Source organism: Chelmon rostratus, chromosome 9 (genome assembly GCF_017976325.1).
Source record: "Chelmon rostratus isolate fCheRos1 chromosome 9, fCheRos1.pri, whole genome shotgun sequence".
Taxonomy (NCBI): domain Eukaryota; kingdom Metazoa; phylum Chordata; class Actinopteri; order Chaetodontiformes; family Chaetodontidae; genus Chelmon; species Chelmon rostratus.
In genome coordinates this window covers 20,203,351-20,225,211 of record NC_055666.1, presented here as the reverse complement: position 1 = coordinate 20,225,211, position 21,861 = coordinate 20,203,351, and the positions used below count along the sequence as shown (strand labels likewise).

General features: G+C 40.4%; 1 protein-coding gene and 1 pseudogene across 1 annotated transcript in view; one reads left to right on the top strand and one right to left on the bottom strand.

The window, feature by feature from the left end:
* Window positions 1-19,272, bottom strand: part of LOC121611343 (ecto-NOX disulfide-thiol exchanger 2-like) — a 121,680-nt gene extending 102,408 nt beyond the window's left edge. The window contains exons 1-2 of the mRNA XM_041943870.1: window positions 19,131-19,272; window positions 11,700-11,702 (exon numbers count right to left, since the gene is read on the bottom strand). The gene's annotated coding sequence lies outside the window, so the exon portion shown is untranslated. The remainder of the gene's footprint in view (window positions 1-11,699; window positions 11,703-19,130) is intronic.
* On the top strand, window positions 5,208-6,847 carry LOC121611249 (annotated as a pseudogene).
* Window positions 19,273-21,861: the final 2,589 nt, after the last annotated feature.

Here is a 21,861-nt window from a genome sequence, read left to right as displayed (position 1 = left end):
ATAAAATACAATAAAATAGCAAAAAAATGCCTGTTACAATTTGCAGGGTAACATATTTAAATGTTCAGAAATATTTGAAAAGTTCCAGAACCTAAACGGTTTGCAATAATAGAAAACAAAGAAAACCAACAAATTATCACATTTGCTACGCCGAAATATTTTTATTATTTTTGCTTTAGAAGAGACAGAAATTATAAATTGGCTGCATTGTTGCAGATTAATAATTAATCATTAATCAACTAGTCATAGTGCATGCGCAGTATTTCAAACACTTGTAAGGTTGTTTTTAAAGTTAGGAATGACCTAAAATACAACATTCAATGCATACCTGTACATTGAGCCAATTCAAATTTGGAAAAATATATGTTTACGAAGGGTGAGAAACGTGAAGGCTCCTATCTAATAAAAGGCAAATGGCACTACTGACTTTCCATTGCTTCCCCAAATTTAGTCAGGCACCTGCACACTTTACCTTCAGAGAAAGGCGAAATTACAGGGGAAAAGAGGGGAAGTGGCGACAGCATGGTAAAATGAGGAGGAAAGAGCAATAGGAGTGCAGGACCTTGTTAAAAGCCCCTCTGTGACAGTCAAGGAAAGGCTGCAGCTCAGAGTCATTAAATGTGGCTGAAGTTAGAGAGAGTGACTGAAAAAAAGAAATGTACAGACGGACGGGGAGGGTTTCAGAGGTGGGCGCAGCAAAATGAGGAGAGGAGTGTCGGTTTGGAAATGGAAGATAAAGTAGAAGCTCACTAAGGTAACTGATGTTGGAAAAATGAAACTGCTAATACATATTTTAATCACAGTTTTTACGGGAGAGCTTAAAATCAAACCTTTAGTCTTATTAAATTAGTAAAATGTTGTAAACTCTAAATAACAATAAAGAGAATAAAAAAGTAGGATGTCCCCACAGTTAAAAGCCATTAAGGTACGTGCTACCATCACAGAAGGCAATATTCACACCCTGTACAGTATGAATATGCATTTCAAAGTATATGGTCATGCAAAAACATGACAAAAAGCAATTAAACTACAATGATGGAGACAAAAATATGTTGTTTTGGGCTTTCTCATGGTCCACAAACAGCAAACTCAGAGGAGTTTTTGACCTCCGTAACATCCAAAATATTTTACCCATCGAGTCTTCAATCATTCAATTCAGTCACGGACACCGAGTCTGGCAAATAGCACAAATGAATAATTCAACAGTTGAAGCAGCCTATCAGAGAAACTAACTCCTCTGGAGTTTCGAGGCAATCTCAAATAGTGGTGTAAATCCAACAGTCACCACACGCTTAATGAATAAGAGTGCAGTTAAAATAGCTCAACAGCCTTTACATTTGGAAATAAGCTTTCTGATCCTTTAAATCTCCAGGCAACACTCAGGGTTCAAGAAAACGTCCAGGTTGATTCCAATGCAGAAGAGCAGCGCCGATACAATTCACAAAACATTCAGCTCTCAAAGAGTTCCTCACACTTGTACATATCAAAAACATTCCCCAGGCACAAAATAAACTCCTCTACCGACAGGCTCCTCCTGTGGCAACAATCAGGTGGGAATTTAGTATTCATTTTCTATTTTGGTTTCAATGTGTCACTTAATGAACTTTAAATAACTTCTCAGCTGCTGGTGTCCCACATTTATCCATTTCTCCTCATACGACTTCACAAAGCCTAAAAATCTTCCTCCACACAGCTGAATTAACAGAGAGGAAGATGCGAAAAGATCTGGGGAGAGAAAAGATGTGATGTTACAGCTGAAGGTTTTAATGGCATGAATTGCCTCATACAAGATGTACTTTGAACTGACTTGAAACTCAGGTTCAGTGTCTCTACTTTGACAGGCAATTTTGATGAAAAGGTAAAGTAGTGTCTCTGCTGCTTCTTTGCGATGCTAAAAGCACTGCTTTTAACAAGAGCCACGGAAAAAAATGCTTTTAATCCGCGAACACACTGACAAAGATGGAATCGTCCTCGCAAGCTTCTGAGCGTTTCAAAGTCATCCTATCAAGGAGGGAAATCTAAAGGTGAGCGTCTGGGGAGCAAAAACACTGGAGGGAGAGGACTCTCATTTGGCTTCAGTTCTCCTATGGCAGCCATGTTCCCCAGGCTGATGGATGAAGGGAGAAACTCATCTCATGACTAATTATTTATCTTCCCTCCAGAACTGTTGTGTCTGGGGGTTGGAAATAACACAACCCTCTGCTCTGACCAAGTCGTAAACAAACTAGAATGATGGAGGTGACTGAGTCTGCTCTGTCTCCCACACAGCGCTGTTGAGCATGGCTACCATACATACGGCCCACGGACAAATACTGGCAGGTTATATTTCCCCTTCCTATGGCGCTGTGTACGTCTTAAATAAATTCTGTGAGGTCAAGAGTGATGTTTCGGATTCCAAAACATAATTCCTGCCAATTCGGGCTGTCAGATGTTTCCATCTACCCTGTTGAATCCAAAATGCCTCCACACATGGCAGCAATATTGCCATTAGTGATGCACATTTTAAAGAAACACTTTTAATGAACAGCTCATATTTAAAGCTAGAGTATTAATCAAAACAACAATAGTTGCGATTGCTGAATCCCCTTCTCTCAAAACACCTAAAACCATGGGCACTGATCTGGTGACATACAGGGACAGCCTCCATTATTCTGGGAAGAGCTGCAGGGGTTCGCTCCCATCCAGCTGTAATAGAGCTGCAACGATGAGTCAATTAATTGATTGGTCAATCTACAAAAACATTATGTGCAATTATTTTGATAATCTATTACATGGTTTCACCCAAAAATGACTTCAATGGTTCTGGCTTCTCAAATATGACAATTTCCTGCTTTTCTTTGGTTGACGCTTTTGGTTTGGACTGTTGATCCGGCAAAAGACATTTGGTGGCATCCCCTTTGGCTCTGGAACATCGTAATACAAAACGTGTACAAAAGAGATATCGATTGCTGTAATTATTTCTCCCGTCCATGCTGGCCTTGAAGCAGAACCTCTGCTTACCAACTACACGACAGAAATGGATGACGAAATCTACAGTCTTCCTTTTTTCATGCAAAAATGCATTCTGAATTTCAGCAGCCTGAGCCAAACCGAGTGGACATCTTCCAAAGTTAAAGACATTTTAGTACACGAGTATGTCTTTGTGTTTCCACCGACAGTGTTTCTTCACTGAGCTGTGGCGAGGGGATAGATTTGGCTGTCACGTGTTGGTGTTGTTGCCGTAATAAAACACTAGCAATAAACCAACACGACTGCCAGGATGTAGATACCAATTCAATTTGGCTGACTACTGAAGCCTTATATTAGCTTGAACAAAACTTCTCACTGCACTTTTGCACAGGACAAGGCTTTTGTGCATTCTATAATAGTGTAGTACTATCACTTCACAGGCAGTATGAGAGGGGGAATAATTATATATATTATATTAGCATACATATATATATATAAACATATACACACATATAAACGTGTGTGTGTATATGTGTGAGTGTGTATCTCACTACATTGACAAGATGTCCACATACTAATAATAATAATAATAATAATAATGTTTTGATGATGATTATTATGTTATCTAATCAAACAGTTTAGCCTGTAGTCCACCATTACACAGTGTCGTACAGTCTATCTCTAAGGATATACAATAAGATGTGCTATAGAGACCAGGCTTTACTGTAGACTTACACTCAGTTTAAAACTAAGCAGACACCCAGCAGGAGGCATTCAATTCTAATAGAGCAAGGTCTCTGTCCTCTGGCACTCTGAGCTCCTCTAATCTCTTATTCATGCATTCAAGGTGAGAGGAGAAAGAGCAGATACAAGTGAGAGTCCAGTGGGTCAGAGGAACAGGGATGAAGGGGGGAAGAAAGCTCTGGTTGAAAGAAGGAAGGAGTGAGAAGAAAAATAAGATGGTAGGAGAAAAGCCCTGACTCCCACTCATCCTTCCATGAACCTATCAGTGGATCCTGTGGAGGACAAGAAAGGCTCGGGTCCTGGAGCTCCACTCAGACCAGGATCAAAGGGAATCCCTATCTGATCCAAATGTCGTTTGAATGTTTTATGCTAACCGAGACATTGAGGTGAGGCTTGAATAAGATGTGGCTCAAGAGAGCTCTGATCAGAGGTGGCCCGTCATTTTCACACAACGTCACCTCTGGGAGCTTTTTTTTCTGAGCGCATAAACTGTATATATACATTATTCAAAACACTGAGCGCATACATATCTTGGATCATGACGTATGATTGGATCTTCGAAGTCCCATTCCCTTTGACTTATGTCTTGATATTGTCAGTCACTGAATGCATTAAATGCTGCTGAGGCTGCACCAGCTATTCACATTTACGCAGTACAGATGACAGCAAACACATGACTGTTGAATAATGGAGCACTGAAATTCTGATGCATACAGCATACGCCCACATACACATATTTAAACACACACACATAAACAGCGCAACTGGCATTATACTAGGTTAATTCATTTGCATCACTTAAAGTAGTACAACGTATAACTCTTCTTTTTTTTTCAATTTATCAACCGTCGTCCAATTTTTATAAGCTCACACCTACATTCCTGCACAAGAAACCTGATGCAGAAATACATTCAATCATGCATAGATGCTGCTAATGCACAGAAACCTGCACGCAACCTACACAGATTCTTTCAGCTCTGACAAAGCCCTTCAAGGATGCGGAAAAGCTTTTGTGTCCAAAGCCTTGTTTCCTCAGAGGAGAGTGTATTTACAGTTTGTTATGCAGATGCCATCACTAAGCACTCTCATGTAACAGAAACGCACACAGACATGCATGCACAGTAATTCATTTGGAATTTAGCATGTTGTCCTGTCTCAGAGCTTTCATTCATTTGTGCATAATATTGTACAGGAAAGGTATTTCTGAATATATCAAGCATGCATGTCAGTGCAAAGAATAATATGAATAATGCACACCTGAATAAAAATCACTGCTCTTATGCCTTTGAAGTCAAGACTGGGGATGCATTTCATATCTCTAACTAAGCTCTAGTGGATTTAGAAGGGAAAAAAAATAACCTGGGTCACCAGTGAACTGAGCCTGTAATGGGTTAACTTGTTCCAGTTAGATGAGGAAATGGGAGGGGGTCTGGCACTGTGACGTCACTGCTGGAAGAGAAACTAAAAGGGCTGCATGTTTTTATTTTTCAGTACAGATCTGAAAGACCTGAAAAATGTACACACCAGGTAAAGGTGCAATTTGTAATGTTTGCAGTCTTGCATTTTGCAACTGGTGCTTCACAGGGATTTCAAACACTGAAAATAAGTCTGGATTGACAAACGTTTTTAATTCGTTCACCTTATATTTTCCTGTAGCTTTTGCTAGTAGTCCAACAGATGAGAAGAATTCTATTTGTTCCATTTGTCTGGATGTGTTCACTAAAACTTTTTTCGATTCCCTGTGGGCACAACTTCTGTCTACTGTATCAAAAGCTACTGGGACTGTGACAGTACTGTATTCCAATGTCCACTGCGTAAAGAAGCCTTCAACAACAGACCAATGCTTCGGGTGAACACTTTCATTGCTCATACGGACAAGGAGGTCAAGAAATGTATTCAGGGACAAAGCTCACAGCTCTCAAATCTCTGTGTCTTACTGTGAAACACATCTGGAGGCTGAAGAGAGAATTTCAGCCTCGAAGAAGCACAAGCTGATCCACCCTGTTGAGAACCTGGGCAGCAGGATGCGCAAGATGAATGATGAGCCTTTGGAGCTGTTTTGCAGGGTGGAACAAATGTTTGTATGCAAGTCCTGTAAAGACAGTGACCATAAAACCCATACGATAGTGAGGCTGGAGGAGGAGGCTCAAATGAGGAAGGCCCAGCTGGCTATAGACAGGAAAGACATGGACCAGATGATGCAGACACGTCAGCAGAAAATTCACGAGATTCAACACTCAGTGGAGGCTAGCAGAAATAATGCAGTGAAGGCACTGTCATACAGCACGCGTGTGATGGCTGCTGTGGCGGACTACATTAAGAGAAGTCAAGCTGAGCTTGCTGAAGTAATTCAGATGCAGCAGAAAAAAACTGAAACAGAGACAGAAGGCTTCATTAAAGAACTGGAGGGAGAAATTATGCAAATAAGGCGGAACAACTTGCAGCTTAATCAGGTCTCACTCAGCAATGACGGCGTCATATTTCTCCAGGATTTCCTTTCTCTTACCATCCCTCCGCCCCAGGTTAAGGACTGGTCTGGTGTGACTATTAAATGTGACCAGTTTGCTGTGCAGGGAGCCTTGACCAACCTGGAGACAACAGTGGTCAGAGAAATAAGGATGCTGCGTGATCCCGACTTGGACAGAAATGCAGCAGCATGATGTGGATGTGACTACGGATCAAGACACAGTAAAACCCTCTCCATGTTTCTGAGGAGGAGAAATAGGTCACGCACCACACAGGTTTGATCATGTCCTTAATGTGCTTCCAGAGGAGGGTTTTATATGGAACAAGTCAAAGACAAGATACACTGGGATTTACAAGTTGCAAACCAGTCCATCAACAGGAAGGGCGATTTAAGACTGAGCCCTGAGAATGGATACTGGACTATTTGGCTGAGAAAAGGAGGTGAGTTTACAGCCAATGCCAGCCATGTTCTTAACCTCCACGTGAGGGAGATGCATCAAAAGGTTGGGGTGTGTGTTGACTACGAGGACGGTGAAGTTTCCTTCTATGATGTGGACGGCAGGGCTTGCATCTTCTTACCGGCTCTAACTTCACAGAGGAGCTCTTTCCGTTCTTCAGCCCCTGTTCTAATGACAACGGCAAAAATTCAGCCCCCTTGATCTTTAGTCCTGTCAAACACAACAGCTGAGTTTTTGTTTTGTTTTCCGGGGTTGTGAGAGAACATGTGGCAGGACGAGGGACTTGGAGAGAGATCACAATAGTAGAACGCTGAAAGGTTTTTATCTGTGAAACTGGAGTATGTCATTGTGTTTCTCCCATCCATCAGAGTCAGTGCTGTGTGTCACTATGTGTCATCTGTCACACACACAGTCCCAATGCAGCCATTGGAACATAACTACACACACACGCACCATTGTGGGACACTGATTCAGCCATACATCTCGCGGAATTACAAAAAGAACCATCTTCATGAGATGGCTATTCATTAACAGCTACTCTTTTCTGCCAACATGGCCAAACCAATGATGGGTCACATAGCATTTGAAAATATTTTATAGCACTTGTTTTGTGCTGCTTGGAGTGTCACATATCAGGACTGTCCACGTCTGACATTAGGGATGAGTCTGATGCCTGTAGCAGGTTGATATTACTGTGTTTAAAAATATTTTTGACCTTCATGTGATACACCTTGGGAGAACATGTCTCAAGGTAAACCCTACTACACAACCTGCAATGGAAAATAAATCAGCACTCTGATGTTATAATCGCACCCAGAAAATATTAAAAGACATTAAAGGACTCTAATTATTCTGTTCTTCCTATGTGGCTCTTGATAAAATTATTTTCTCCACAAATGAATGTTATTCAGCTTAAAAGGGTAGTTACTGAATAGATCAGTCACAATACTGGAGGTTGATTGATGCATAGTGCCATGTCCTAAAATTAAACTCAGCCATGCTTGCTGGGGGCAGGCTTTCCATGTTCAAATGCAAAAAAACTGTCTCATTCGGAGAGACTGAAATAAACATTTATTGAGCAGAACCAATTAAGTCTGTTTGTTTGTTGGTGGCTCTTTTTTTTTTTTTTTTTTTTTTTTTTTTTTAGAGTTGTGCATCCTCTTTGGGAGACGGCCAGCATGAATCGTGTCAGCAAGTGCCTCAAATTGACAGTATGTTTACGTTCAAGTGATGAAGCCCTCTGGCAACTGTAGCAATTATGACGGGCGCAAAACATCTGAACAGGGAGGAAGTCAGGGGGGACAGATGGCTCAACAACAAAATATACCGTAACGTAGGAAACCAACGTCAATGCAGATTTTTTGTAAAGCACGACTATGATCGTTTCCAAACCTTAAATACATGTGTTTTACGATAACCCTGATGATGAACACTAATCTAAACAGAGTACTTATTTTAACCCAAACCATGAACTGTCCCTAAACCTTAACCAGAGTGTTGTCATTTCATTAAACAGATGTTTAGCATTTGTACAAGCAATTGATGACATCCTGCTAATAGAGGCATCAGTCAAGAGGGCAATGACAAACAAAGCATTTTGTCGAATTTGTCATTAAGTTGGTCTCTTAACTTAACTCACTACTTAACATACTGTTCAGTCATTTTTTATTCATTTATTGTCTTTTTGTCCCCGTTGAGCTGTATGTATTTTTTTCCAGTATGCAAGTACATTGGTTGAGTGCAATGTTTAAACCAGGGTCACGTTCCTTGTATGTGCATTTATACTTGGCCAATAAAGCCGACTCTGACTCTGATTCTTGAGCATTTGTCTCTTAAATGAGGCTGCTATAATCTCATCTTGAGGTAAAGTAGCAGAAAGAGTTTTCAGAGAGAGGAAGACGAGGTGGTGAGATTGACTCGATAATGTTGTATCATCAAGATGCCAGGGATGAGAAGCCACACACTTTACTTAAAAGTACCCAGAGTATTGAAGTTCTGGTCAGCCTTCAGGAAAAAGCTCTTATACTGTTAAGATTAATGTGCATGTTCTTTTCTTCTTTACATGCATGGATGAATAGTAGAGTATTTTGGTTGATCATCCAATGCTGAATAAACTGCAGTGAAAGCCTCAAAAAGTGGTTTACCGTACTTGAAATGTGCTCCAGTTCAATAGTGTCATGGAAACTCATTAGAAAGGGTGCATGTCGACAAAGTTTCTCCACTTTAAGGATTCTGTCAAGCAGCATTTCCAGTTAATTTAAACACAAGATACTTGTGCTCAAAAAGAGGATTCATTCTCAGTGAAGAACCTTGGAGCTCTAATCTGCCTCTATACCTGCCAAAGAGCAGTGATTCCTAACACGTCTCTGGGGGTCATCAGGTGGAAACCTCCCTTCAACAGTGTTTCGCCTACTTAGTCCCACTACACCTCCAGGAGGTTAGGCAGTGAACTCCGGCGTCCCAGAGTCACCCCCCCTAGTGCCAGTTCACACTGCTCCTACACAATCCAAACAGCACCGCCACGTTCAACTGACCCAGAGATGCTCCAGGTAGTGGCCAGTACCGATGCTACCATTTAACTATTGCTAATGCTACTGCTAACCGCTAGGAAGAACAGAAGAAGACAATGGAAAATTTAGAAGGTGCTGAAGGTGGAGGCCTAAACCACAGACTAGATTTAACAGCCTCTTCTAACATTTCCTTCAAGAAGCAGCAAACCCTACCATTTCCTTCAAAAAGCAAACAGAGCAGGAAAACAAACCCTAACATTTCCTTCAAGAAGCAGACAAAACAGGAAAACAACCAAAAAGATCAAAAAACAAGCCAACTCTGTGTCTTACCACGCAAACTCACCTGAACAGGCCGCATGGTCCCAAAGAGAGACTCTAGCTGGCCACACCCCCACCTTATCTAAACTTCCTGGTTCTCTTCCTATTGGCAGAGCGAGAAGATGGGGCGGGGAAAGCAGAGCAGAGGAGAGGTGTCTTGTTCAGACTTTAACCTCTTCTCTTGCCGGGTTAGGCATGCATGTCCTCTGCCTGCCCCCCCACTGTCCCTATTTCACCCCCCAACTACTATTATTTCTCCTGATCCATATCCACTGACTAGACCTAGCAGCCTCATCTGACATCTCCCTCACTGTCTTTCTTAAATTTTGCCCATGCACTCCCAGCTCCCTCAACAGTGAAACAGCTGACCCTGCAACAAAACCTCTACACCCCACTTCAACCGGACAGACCCTGGTCTTCCATCCCCTCTGCTCAGATTCTGTCTTTAAATCTGCATACTTAGTCTTCTTCCTTTCATAAGCTGCCTCCACTGAATTTTCCCAAGGGACTGTTAACTCAATAAAATACACAGTCTTTTTACTCATGGACCATAAGACAATGTCTGGCCTCAGATTACTATAAACTATTTCCTGGGGCACAACTAGCTGTCCTCCCAAGTCGACCTGCATTTGCCAATCATCAGCCCCTACCAGGCAGCCACCTCCCTGCTTTCTCCCTGACTTAGCAGCTCTATTTTTCTCCCCCTCTCGAACAAACTGCACATCTAACCTCTCCTTTCTAGAACTTCCAGAATTCACCTGCTTCCTTCTCTCCTCAATGCCTGCGGCTAAGCTTCTCAGCACCTGATTATGCCGCCATGTATACCGGCCTTGTGATAAGCTAATTCTACAACCTGACAAAATGTGCTTTAAACTTGCTGTACCTGAGCAGAGTGGGCACGATTGATCGCCCTGTACCCAGAGACTTAGGTCGTACATCGTATGTCGCCCCTATCAGAAATTTAATACGGCCTTCCTCCATATTCCACAGGTCCCTCCAACTAAGTTTCCTCTTCTCAACACCTTCCCAATTCAACCATTGTCCCTGTTTGGCTTGACCAACTGCTTTTGCCCCTCTTAACAACTCCTCCAGATTAAAAGCACAGTCTGAGAGCGTGCAATACCAGAGGTGTTGATTTGTTAAGATAACCAAGAACACATCATACATAACTGCGATTGATCGAGTCAATGAGTGAAGTCATGCTCCTCCAGCACACCGGCAGCTCTTTAACTGCTCATTCTGCTCACTTTCATTTGTTTAACCATAGCAGACCTGCAGAGAGAAGGCCATCCTGGACTGCTGTGAAATGCTGATACCAATAAAAAAAAAGGATAATTCAAGCAGTTTGTACGGAGGCCCTGAGGCATTCTTTGTTATGCATTGTTGAGAAACGCTGGTAAGGAGAACTGAATAATGAGAATTGTAGTATCTAACTTCTCTATAAATGAACCACAAAATGTTTGCAACTGAAAAGATGATAATGCGCTAGAGTCACAACCCAACGACGCAAAGCTCTCCATGACAGTGTGTGTGGCACCTTCGTTAATTACTTTCCAGCTATTAACTGTGCATAATTTAAAAGATTTTCTTACTTAACATAAAGTACAATAACAATTGGCGTTGCCTGGTTGCAATATACACCCACAAAGCTTTGAACAATGTTTTTCCATTAAGCCGCATATGATTTCATTTCTGTAGTCTTTAGTACCTGCAGTCAGTTACTAACGCCTATTACGTGGATTTTCTTTCAACCTTTAAGTTAAGCCCTGGAATATGCAGACAGCATAACATTAAATTAACATATATATTAGATATTTTTGATGTATTGCTTGATACATTTTGTGCAAATACATTGTCAGTCTGTCAGTCCATAAGTAAGTCCAAATGGATTGCTTGCGGAAGTTTGGTACAGATATCCATTGCTCCTATAGGGAGAATTCTATTGACCTTCCTCTAGTGCTACCATGAGGTTGACATTTGGGGTTTTGAGTGAGATGTTTTGACAACTATTGGGTGGATTGGCATAAAGTTTGGAATAGACATCCAGGATGAATTGTAATAATTCTGGTGATCCTTAACTTTTCACACAGCAGCAATATCAGGTCAAAATTCTTGGTTTATGACCAAATACCTGCAAAACTAATGATGCTCCCATCATCCTCAGCGTTACTTAATTTTTTTGGTGCTTATTAGCAAATGTTAGCATGCTAACCTGCTAAAATAAGATGGTAAATGTACAAAGTTAATATAATACCTGCTAAACATTGACACTTTAGCATTGTCACCGTGAGCATATTAATACGCTAATGTTAGTATTTAGTTGGAATGCACACTTAACACCCCCAGGGTAACAGGATTTTTTTGGGTTTCTCAGTTGAAAGAAGGTTGATAAACTGTAAGTTTGTACTAGTTTTACCCAACAGGATGTTCTAATGGTTGTCTCAGTGTGTCAAAGTCTGTAATGTCATAAATAAAGTCTCTGAGTACTCTGGTCTGGGTAATTACACTGCCTTAATGACAGTATGTGAAAAGTACAAGTACATCATGTGGTGTGTGTGGATGTATCCGTGTTTCTGCAGGCACACATGCCTTTGTCCTACAGTATGTGTATCTAATGAAGTGCCAAATGTAATAAGATAAATCTGTCCATTAGGGTCCCTTAACGAGACTAAATCCACATGGCTGCTAATGAGTCGGTGCCCCATCAGCCTTCCTCAGAGAGCTGGAGGACTTGACTAAAGCTGGAGATGACCCACAGCCAGACAGATCCAAACCCTCTAAGCCAGTAAATCCACAGCTCCAGCTGTTCTAGACCTCCATCATTTAGCTACCTCAGGGAGTGACTTCAAGTTAGAAAGCGGCTACAACTGATTCATACAACGGAGACAATGGAGTCATAGCCAGCACAGGCAAACACTAATCATCTGTAATCATTGATCTGCCATTACCCGGCCATACTCATTAGCCTGATGGAACAATGCTCTGTAGAATTCTGTTGTTATTGGGCTATTATTAGCTTTCAAGCTACTGCTGTGCTACACATGTGTTCTCTACATAGGCACTACATGCTGTGCAACAACATGTGGCTAATGTAGCAGCATAGGGCTGAAACGATTACTTGAGAAACTGGAGTTATGCAAATAATAAAAACCCTCAATTCAAATTCTTTGCTTCAAAGCTTCATTTCATCCGTGAAAGAATTATACAGTGAACAAGTTCATGTGCATTTATCACTGTCACACCAAGAACTGATGCTGTGTATTGACCTTGCAAGTTGAAAATAGAGGGGAGAGTAAAGGAAAAAGAGAGAAAAGCAGCTGCTGTAGTGGCCTGGTAGCCACACATCAGTGCTAGCAAAGGGCTAGCACAGCAAAGCAGTACAAAGGGTTACTGTATGTTAAGATAAGACAAGCCCTGCTAGCTTGCCGATAAGGATCAGCAACCACCAGTGCCATACCAGTTTTAAAAACACCTGCCAGGGATAAGTGGTCACTTGTTGTGCAACACGGGTGTCATCTTGTGTTTACTAAAAACTGCAGTGGCATACAAATGTCATATAATTCATATGCCACTGAAAAAAAACACTTAGGTTTCACCAATATAACAGCACTTTAGCAACGTTCCTGTAGGTTCTGTTTTAATGATGGTGTTTTTATTACTTTTATCACTGCACAATTGTAAATGATACCAACTGAGATCTGGCCTACTTATTTTTTCTCACATAAATTCTTGCATTTTGAACAAGACAAGAGACTATGGCCATGCTTAAAGCTCTGTGAGGTTGTTCTTAGGCACAGCTGTGCCTTGGGTAAATCCTAAAGTCAGCAGCATGTTAACATGTTCACAATGTCAATGCTAGCATGTAGATTTTTAGCAGCTATGTTTACTAGGGATGTTCCGAATGACTAATTTCCAGTTAAATGCATGTCTAAACTCGCTGACTCTAAAAGTAAAATAACACTTAGTGAACAGTCAAAATTGAGCACAATGTAGTATATAACATTGTCCAAAAAAATATATATATTGTATATATTAGAGTCATTTTAAATCACATTCATTAATAACATTCTTCAAAACCAAACCAAATTTTAAATGTTTGCCAGTCCACGTGCTGGTCCACGAGTCATTGAAGTTTCTAATGGCCCAGACAAATGGGAGAAATTCTGGTTTAATATTACCTGTGTTTATGGACCCTATTTTCCCATGTGTGTGACTAATGGGGACACCAGTTTTTGAAACCGGTCCAGTATTGAATGAGAGCGTTGCAGCCGCAAAACAGGCTGTACTGTTACCCCTCTGGGCATTTGCTCTTCATCAATGTACATCCACGGAGAGTGTGTTTTTTCCACTGACAGGCTCAAATTGTTGTTCTAAGAGTCAGACAACATCATGGAAGGGATACTTGTTTGTGAAAAAGAGTAAGATCCTATTTGTTTAACCAGAAACAGCCACTATATCAATATCTCTCCCCAAAGCCACCAGACTCCATAATATCATCATAAAACACAATTCACTCTAACTCGCAGAAACAAAATGAAACTCACCAGAACCTTCTTGGTTTCTCTTTCCACTGTTCCTGTTTGATTGAAATAAACCCTTAATTCTAACTTTTTCATCATCAAGCATTTTCATCGGACGTTGTGACCAGAGAGATTAACACATGTCAAACTTCAACTGATTTTAACAGGGTTACAGTAATTACCATATAACTGAAAGCCTGCTGTGCATTATGAACACATTATCCTGTAATCTAAATGTGTACATCAATAACAATAAGTTTGCAAAGTATTTCTGGTGCTGAGTAGTGAGGGTAGCACAGTTTAAACAACTAGTCAACTAGTCACACACATACAGTACGTCATGTTTACCTTGTTTACCATGTTCATTATCTTAGTGTTGGCATGTTGACATGCTAACATTTGTACTGTCATTAGTTTTGCAAGTATGTAGCCATAAGTCACAGGTGGGAAGTCAGAAGATTAAAGTTATCATAATTCAGCCTCTAGGGAGCATGGATTTAGCAATATTTAAAAAAAAAATCCAAAAATGTCAACTTGCTGAATGTGCTAGAGGAAAACTAAAGGGATCACCAAAATCATTAGGATACTGTACATCATCTTTGAACCATAAGTTTCTGAACAAAATGTTGCAGCCATCAATACATTCGTTTCAGTAATTTCAGTCTGGCCCAAAGCGGTGGACCAACCGACCGACAGACAGATCGACGTGGCCATCTCTATGTCAACAGAAGGGCAAAAAATACAAGTAACGATTGTTGTCCAATTGTTTAATTAACTGGCAGAATGAGTAGTGGGATACTTGATTATGAAAGCCAGCAATGATTGCAGCCTTATAACAGTGTAAGCAAATTAGCATGTACACAACAGACACTCTAACTCTTGATTTTACCAGAAAAATGAACAGTAAGTGTCACAGAAATGTAAAACTTAGTTGGAACTGAGACAGATGGAGATCTGTGATTGTAAGACTATTTTATCTATATAGCAAATCTCATTATAGGTCTCCTAAATGTGATTTACATTTAATATACATGCAATCAATTTCTTTGACAATGTTGTGTTCCAAAGATTTCATTTTTCAGGGGGCTGTTCCAATAACTATATCGCACACAGACAGGAACCTTAACAGGAAGACGTCAAACCATATGAAGAATTTTTCTTTAAGGCTTCCTTTTTGTTTGAGTAAATGCAGAGGAACTGCAAGTGGTGCCATCATGATAGTGGCACACTTACACTGCATTAATGGCACCTTTATTATAATAGTGTTCATAACTTGACTGACACAGAAAAATAATGGGCGAGTGACTTTGCTCTCTATCTGTGAGATGGAAGGGAAAAACTAGGTGGCTTTTCCAGGGACAGATCAGATTTGTGCTGCACAAAGGCTTTGATCTTAAGGCTTTCTGACAGGCTTTAATCTGAGCAGACCACACGCACACATACACAGGCACACACACATGTGCACACACATGCACAGACACACACATACATCTTTTCATTTAAGCCACAATATATAAAATGGACTTCATTTATCGCCAGCTGTCTTTTTGTTTTTTTTTGAGAAAAGTCAGCACAGTGACAATGTGAACTCTGGAAATGAACTCTGTGGTTGATAAATAACAAGAAAGTGCCTTTAAAATGGAAAATAAAATGTGAAAACCATGCTAAGCTCATCTGTTTCCCGTTATACAAAAACTGTGGTGAGTCATACCGTACTGTAATTCTGGGACTCAGCTTTCTATGCACACTGAAGCTGTTGTCACAAAGGTCGCTTTCATAAATGTGCCCGCTGCACCTTTCCTTTTAATTATTTTCGCTGGGTTTGTTGCAGCAGGTGTACATCTACTCCAAATTCATATTCCTGAACAAAGGAGGGCCCGAATGTGGGAAGAAGAGGCCATTTAAACAACAAAAGCGAAAATGGTAAAAACTGAGGAGAAGCTGATTTTACTCATCTTAAACCGCCCTTGGTTGTATTATCGTCGTAGGACAAAGAGAAAATAGCAGCACCTGGATGGAAGAAAGCAGCCTCTAATCTGAAAAACAACTGACTGAAGTTTTACACGAGAAATGGGAAAAGACAAAGAGGAGCTACAGACCTGCACAGCCAAACCATACTGCTGCATACATTCACTCACTGTAATTCGTCTTGATTTCATGATTTTTGACAGTGTGGTAAAAAATTCATGCAATTGTCATGTTGTAATGTAATATACTCTAAAATCTACTCCTAAATTCTTCCTGATATTCCCTGCCCTTCCTGTGAACCCACGCTAAAACTCCCCCAATGCCTCTATTTACATTTATGTGCCATCTCCCCCTGTGTTTCATCATTCATGTGTCTGTGAGAAACAGTCTGTGTTGGTGAAATCTTCTGCTTTGTGCTACGTGTGGTTTTCCCCTGCTGTGGCATAATTAACATGACTCTTCTGCTCAAGATGAGATCTGCCTCAGATTATGATTCTGACTTTTCTGGAACTCCATCTGATTCAACCAAAAAGACAGTATTGCCTTGCTGCAGAAGACATGTTTGACCCAACACAGAACAAAACGCTGTTAAATACACTGAGCACTTTTAACCTTGAAAACAATACGTTGGTGGCACAAGTCTTCTTCGGCGCACTGAGGAAGACCTTGAGTCCTTAAGTGGAATAAATCCTCACAGAATTGAACTTCCTCTGAAATAATAATGCCTTGATGTTATTTTTGTGAGTTCTATTTTTGGATTGAAAAGCTTTAGTTGTACAAAAGTTTACATCATTCATTGGTTTGTCATTGTATGTTGCTCCAGATGTTTCCTAGCAACCAGTTTTCAAATTTCTAGCCAACTGTATAGCTATAGCAACCCAATTAACTAAATAACTACTTTGAAATGAGCTGGTAGTGCCTGCAGTAAGAACCGAATAAGAACTTTACAATGGATTTACAACCCAACACTGGAGTTTGTGCAGAATTTCCTGAGACATACAGTACATTGTTTGTTTGTTTGTTTGTTTTTTTACCAAATAGGGGTGTGCGATAGGATGATATAGATGATATAAATTTGCCAACTGTCATAGAATTTGCCTTCCTGTTTTTCTGAAAGCTGTCCTTTAGCATCTGTGAGTATATGAGGCCTTTAGGAGCTGTGCTAGGAATCAATGTGCAGGACTGCTATAACTATAGTGGGCTTTCATATAGAGATTTTTTTTAATAATTACAGGAAATACCTTGATATGTTAGATATTCAATTTAGAAGCCAGAAACAGACATTCCTGTTGGGTTATTTGTCCATCAACACTTTTTCATAAACACACACTACGACACATCACATGCGAGTATTTCCTTCTTTAAACTGTAGACTCAAAACAGTAAAACTAACTTTGTTTCAAAATTAAAGCTTTAAGGTTTGAAATCAGAACAACAGAGATGTAATGGAGGTGCATTCTGACTCAGGTCCAGACATTGTTCTGACTTTTCACACATGTAGTACATTTGTCCGTGTCAGATGCATTCTCGCTGGAAATACTCCATTTGGTTTAGGCGAGGAGTGGTGCCTGGGTAGCAGGTGGAGGAGGACTCGTCCGGAGTGATGTTGACTGTTTTTACATTGATATGAATACTACATGTATGTGGACATATCCGCAATACCAACGCACAAGTGGAAAGCAACATATAGGCAAGCAGAAAAGAGCACAGAGCAACTACATGCCCACTTGCTTGCTGTGCAGCAGGGTAGCACTATAAACACTGGGAATGCAGCTTAAAGGATAGCTCCTGCACTGGAAACAATATCAGCAAATCTCTACTGGTGGACACACTTCTATTGTATCAGGGAATACACAGTCATACCACCCAACTGTATACTGAAGTAATGCAGAAACTGTCTTTATCATTCATCCACTCATCTTTGTCTGAAATTCCTTACCACTTGTGGGCATCAGAGCACTTGAGCAAATCCCAGCATGCATTAGGCACAAGGCATGACAATCCCTTGACAGGTGTAGAGATATAGATGTGTGGACAACATTATCATACTGATTAGTTCTTTATTATCGAAAAGCAGTCTCAGCTGCCTACAATGGCAAAACCTTTGTTTGCTCAAGATTCAAAGGGATGGCACTCACAAGGTCAACACTGTTGTTGACTGGGGAGAAACATTATTTACCTTACATAATTGGTAACACTAGCCAGCAGGTGAGACTGAAAGAAAGATGGTTCATGTGCAGATTCTCCCCAGCTGTACTACCTTATCTCTACCTCTGGGAATTAAATCTATAATAGCACAAAGAACACACAGATATTGTCTTTGATGGAGCTGTTGGTGACTTTCGTTGGCAGGAGAAAAATGAGCCATTTAGTTGGCCAGTGCAAGGTTCCACAGGCCATGTTCCACTAGAAGCACTGGTAGCACCACCAGTGACTTAGCTCTGCCCTGCAAGTGCAGATATTAGTTCATTTGGAGCCCCTGTGTATCTGTGCCAGATTGTAAATCCAGACCAATTAGTGTCACCCCGACAGATGAGAACATGGAGCAACACCTTTCTGTCTTAAGGACCCTCTTCTCTCTGCTGCTTATAATGCAATTAATTAGAAAGCCCCTCTTTAATTAGGCAGCACACTGGCCCTGATTAAAATTAGGCTTAGTGGGCAAGCGTTTGCACACAACACACACACATACAGACTGGAGTGCGTGCATGTGCACACAAAGATAACACTACAGTATTTTGTGTGTAACAGGGCAGTATGCGTGAAAGAGCTGAAGGCATGTGAGTTTTTGATTGGCGGGACTGTTGGCATGGTGAGAGGCAGGCGGATGTGAAATCTCCGTCGTGCAGCTTCCTGGTTTTAGCCGTGTGACCTCCAAACAGTCCAGACAAGCAGAGCCGCAGGCTACAGCAAGCTAATCAAAAACAGCAAAGACCAAACAAGACTACCTCTTTCAGACTGTCTCAAAATAACAGGATTATAGTTTATCTCTCACCGGCAGTTATTTGATGCTGGTAGCATTTAAATTACATTCCGTCATGAAACATCCAACCAGACAAAGAGAGCAACTATAATTCCAGGTAAGGCCAGTGTGGCACAGCATACAATAGTTTTGGAGCATAAATGCAAAACTAGACAGGACAGGTTTCTTTAATCTGTGTCATGGTGGTAGTGTAGTGAGGTAGTATTGTCAGCACCTGGAGGCAGACTGGTTCTTTTCCTCTTCTTGCCATTTTCAGCAGTATTTTCCAGGGACGGACACTCAGTCACCAGTGGCTCGTTTGAGCTGCTGAAGTGGAGAGGGTCGCTGTTGGTCGTTGGGTCAAAGGGCAGAGTGTTGAGCCCTAAAAAAATGAAAGCAAAAACCAGGTAAGATGAGACAAAGCAACAATATGTACTGTCTCTTAAGGTGTCTTAAAGGTCTAAAGATTTTGCTCTCCTGTAGTAGAAAATAATCATTATCACTATATCTGCAGGGGTCTGACAGAACTGTTTGGTAAATATCCTAAACTCATCAAACGCTTCATAATACTAATGCTTATAATCTGACTTTATGACAACCTGGTTGTTCATTTTATTGAAACAGGCCATGTGATATTACAACTCAATTCAATCCCATGGGGTGGTTTCCTTGTTAAAGTATACCATTAACTGTCTCATGAAGATACTCCAAAGTTAACACACTGGAAAATGCATGTCTTTTCAGAAAAATAATTAGTAAGACTCTTGACTGGGCCAAATGACTTTCAAGTATTGATATTTTTGTAATGCTGTGCTAGATGTCGAGGTCACACAGATAACAAAAAAGAATTTTTCTTCTCCCTGTTATCGAAATGTAAAGCAAAGACAGATATCGTCTGAAATAATAATGTCAAGATATCTGATTGAAGGTCGAAGAGTTTACATTTCCCTTCCAGTTAAGTCCAACACATGAACAACAAAGAAAAAAGAACCACTTGAAAACCCAAAAGAGGCTCTGAGTCCCAATGAAATATTTCTATCTCGAGAGATGCTGGCCTGAGTTTCATGATCTTACCTCAAATGTATTATTAATGTGGGCAGACCGTCTACACACACATGCGCGCACACACACACTCATCAAAATATAAAAGACTCTGGGCTTTAATGCAAATCAACTAAATCTGCCTAATGGTTTCGAGGCCGTATTCCGTCCTAGAAATACTTTAATTTTCACCTACTCATTTTCTTTTATTCTGTTCCCTTACCAAACTCAATAGTCTGACAGAATGAAGCAATAAATGAAGTCACATCCTTGAGTAATGGTCACAACAATAATGTAGAAGTTATTTCCAAACCCCAAGGAATGACAAGCAAATACGGACGAAAACAGAAGCTATTGTCCCTCTTATGAGAAAATTTAGGGAAATATATGCTTGTTTGTTTATTCAGTAATTCTGAGGAGGGCCTGGAAGACATCAGTCGCATACTAATGTTAAATAGTCCAAAACACCTTGTGTCCGTTTTTCAGTGGAATACAACAGATCTGAATGCTGGTGAGGGAATCCTTCTCTCTCAGGTCCTGTCAGCTTTATTGATCGCTCACAGGGGGATGGGACACAATTTCTGATATCAAACTCAGTCCTGTTTATCTGAAAACATGCTTTTTTTGTTGCTGTTTGGGGGTTTGTTGTCCTTTGCATTTAACTGTGCTTGTGTGAGAGAATGACTGATATAATTTTTGTCCCTCACAGATCTCAGACATGATGATAATGACATCTTTGCATTTTGCACCTCAAAATTGCATAACTGATGTAATTTTGGCATTGTAACAAAAGATCAAAATTGTCCATTCAAATGTGATCTCTCAGTGTCCTTTTGAGATTAAAATCTATCTCATCATTTGCAGTCATTTTTGTCACAAACAAAAATTCAGGTGAAAAAAACGTACCATTTGCAGGATTAATGTTAGTTGGCCCATTTATTTCTTTTTGTTCACGCTTAGAGGGACTGAAATTATAAGCAGCTAATTTGCTTTTTCTTCCCATTTTTCTCTTCACCGTCTTTACACAAAGGCACTTTCAGAGCTTTAATTGTCATAATAGAAGCTCATTAATGGCAACTACTGTGAACAGTATCATCTTGCAAAGGGAAACAAAAAAAAAACTTTAGAGGCATCTTGACACAAAAGTAAAAAAATGGGGAAAATCTATATAAAAGATAGTACTATATCATCTTGCAACCAGATACGGTGCAGTTTTATTCATGTCTCCAACATACACAGTGAAACTCAATTTCTCCTTCCCTCACTGGAGGAACAAACATGTACCTTCATTCTTAATTGTATTTAAATGAAAAAGGAATAATTGTATTTGCTGACAAATGTTTATCCCACTTGTTCCCAATCGACAAGTAGCCCGTTTGCTTCATGGTCGGTTCCACATGCAAGAGTTTTCCTTTTGCACCCTTTTAAACATTTATACTTTGCTGCAAATGTGGCAACATTTTTCCCCAAACTCCAGATTTCAATTCATCCTTCGTTCATATTGCAGGCATTCACACATGTATTAGTGCAATTATGCACAGAAGCATATGCTAAAAAGAGACAATGCTATCCTTTTTTACAGCTGATATGTTTACTCGTGCTCTGTTCAGTCTTTTTCTTCTCTGTTACTAATGCACATCAGGATGCACAGATAGTTGCCACGGATGCTGACGTGAGATTGGCTTCATGCATTTATGGATGCGGCCCAACCTCTAAATCACTGTTATGTCTCATTCTATATATTGGACAGGACCAGGCCTATAATGTGTTTACAAGAGATTTTAATAGCCACTTTCATTCAGCGGAGTCTCTTCCCCATTCACTATTGGACAAGGACAGATGGAGCCTTTCTCTGCACAGTCTTTCACTCGTCTGTCTTTGTGTTTCGCTACGTTTTTCCTCTATGTACATATGGCATGTTTTTA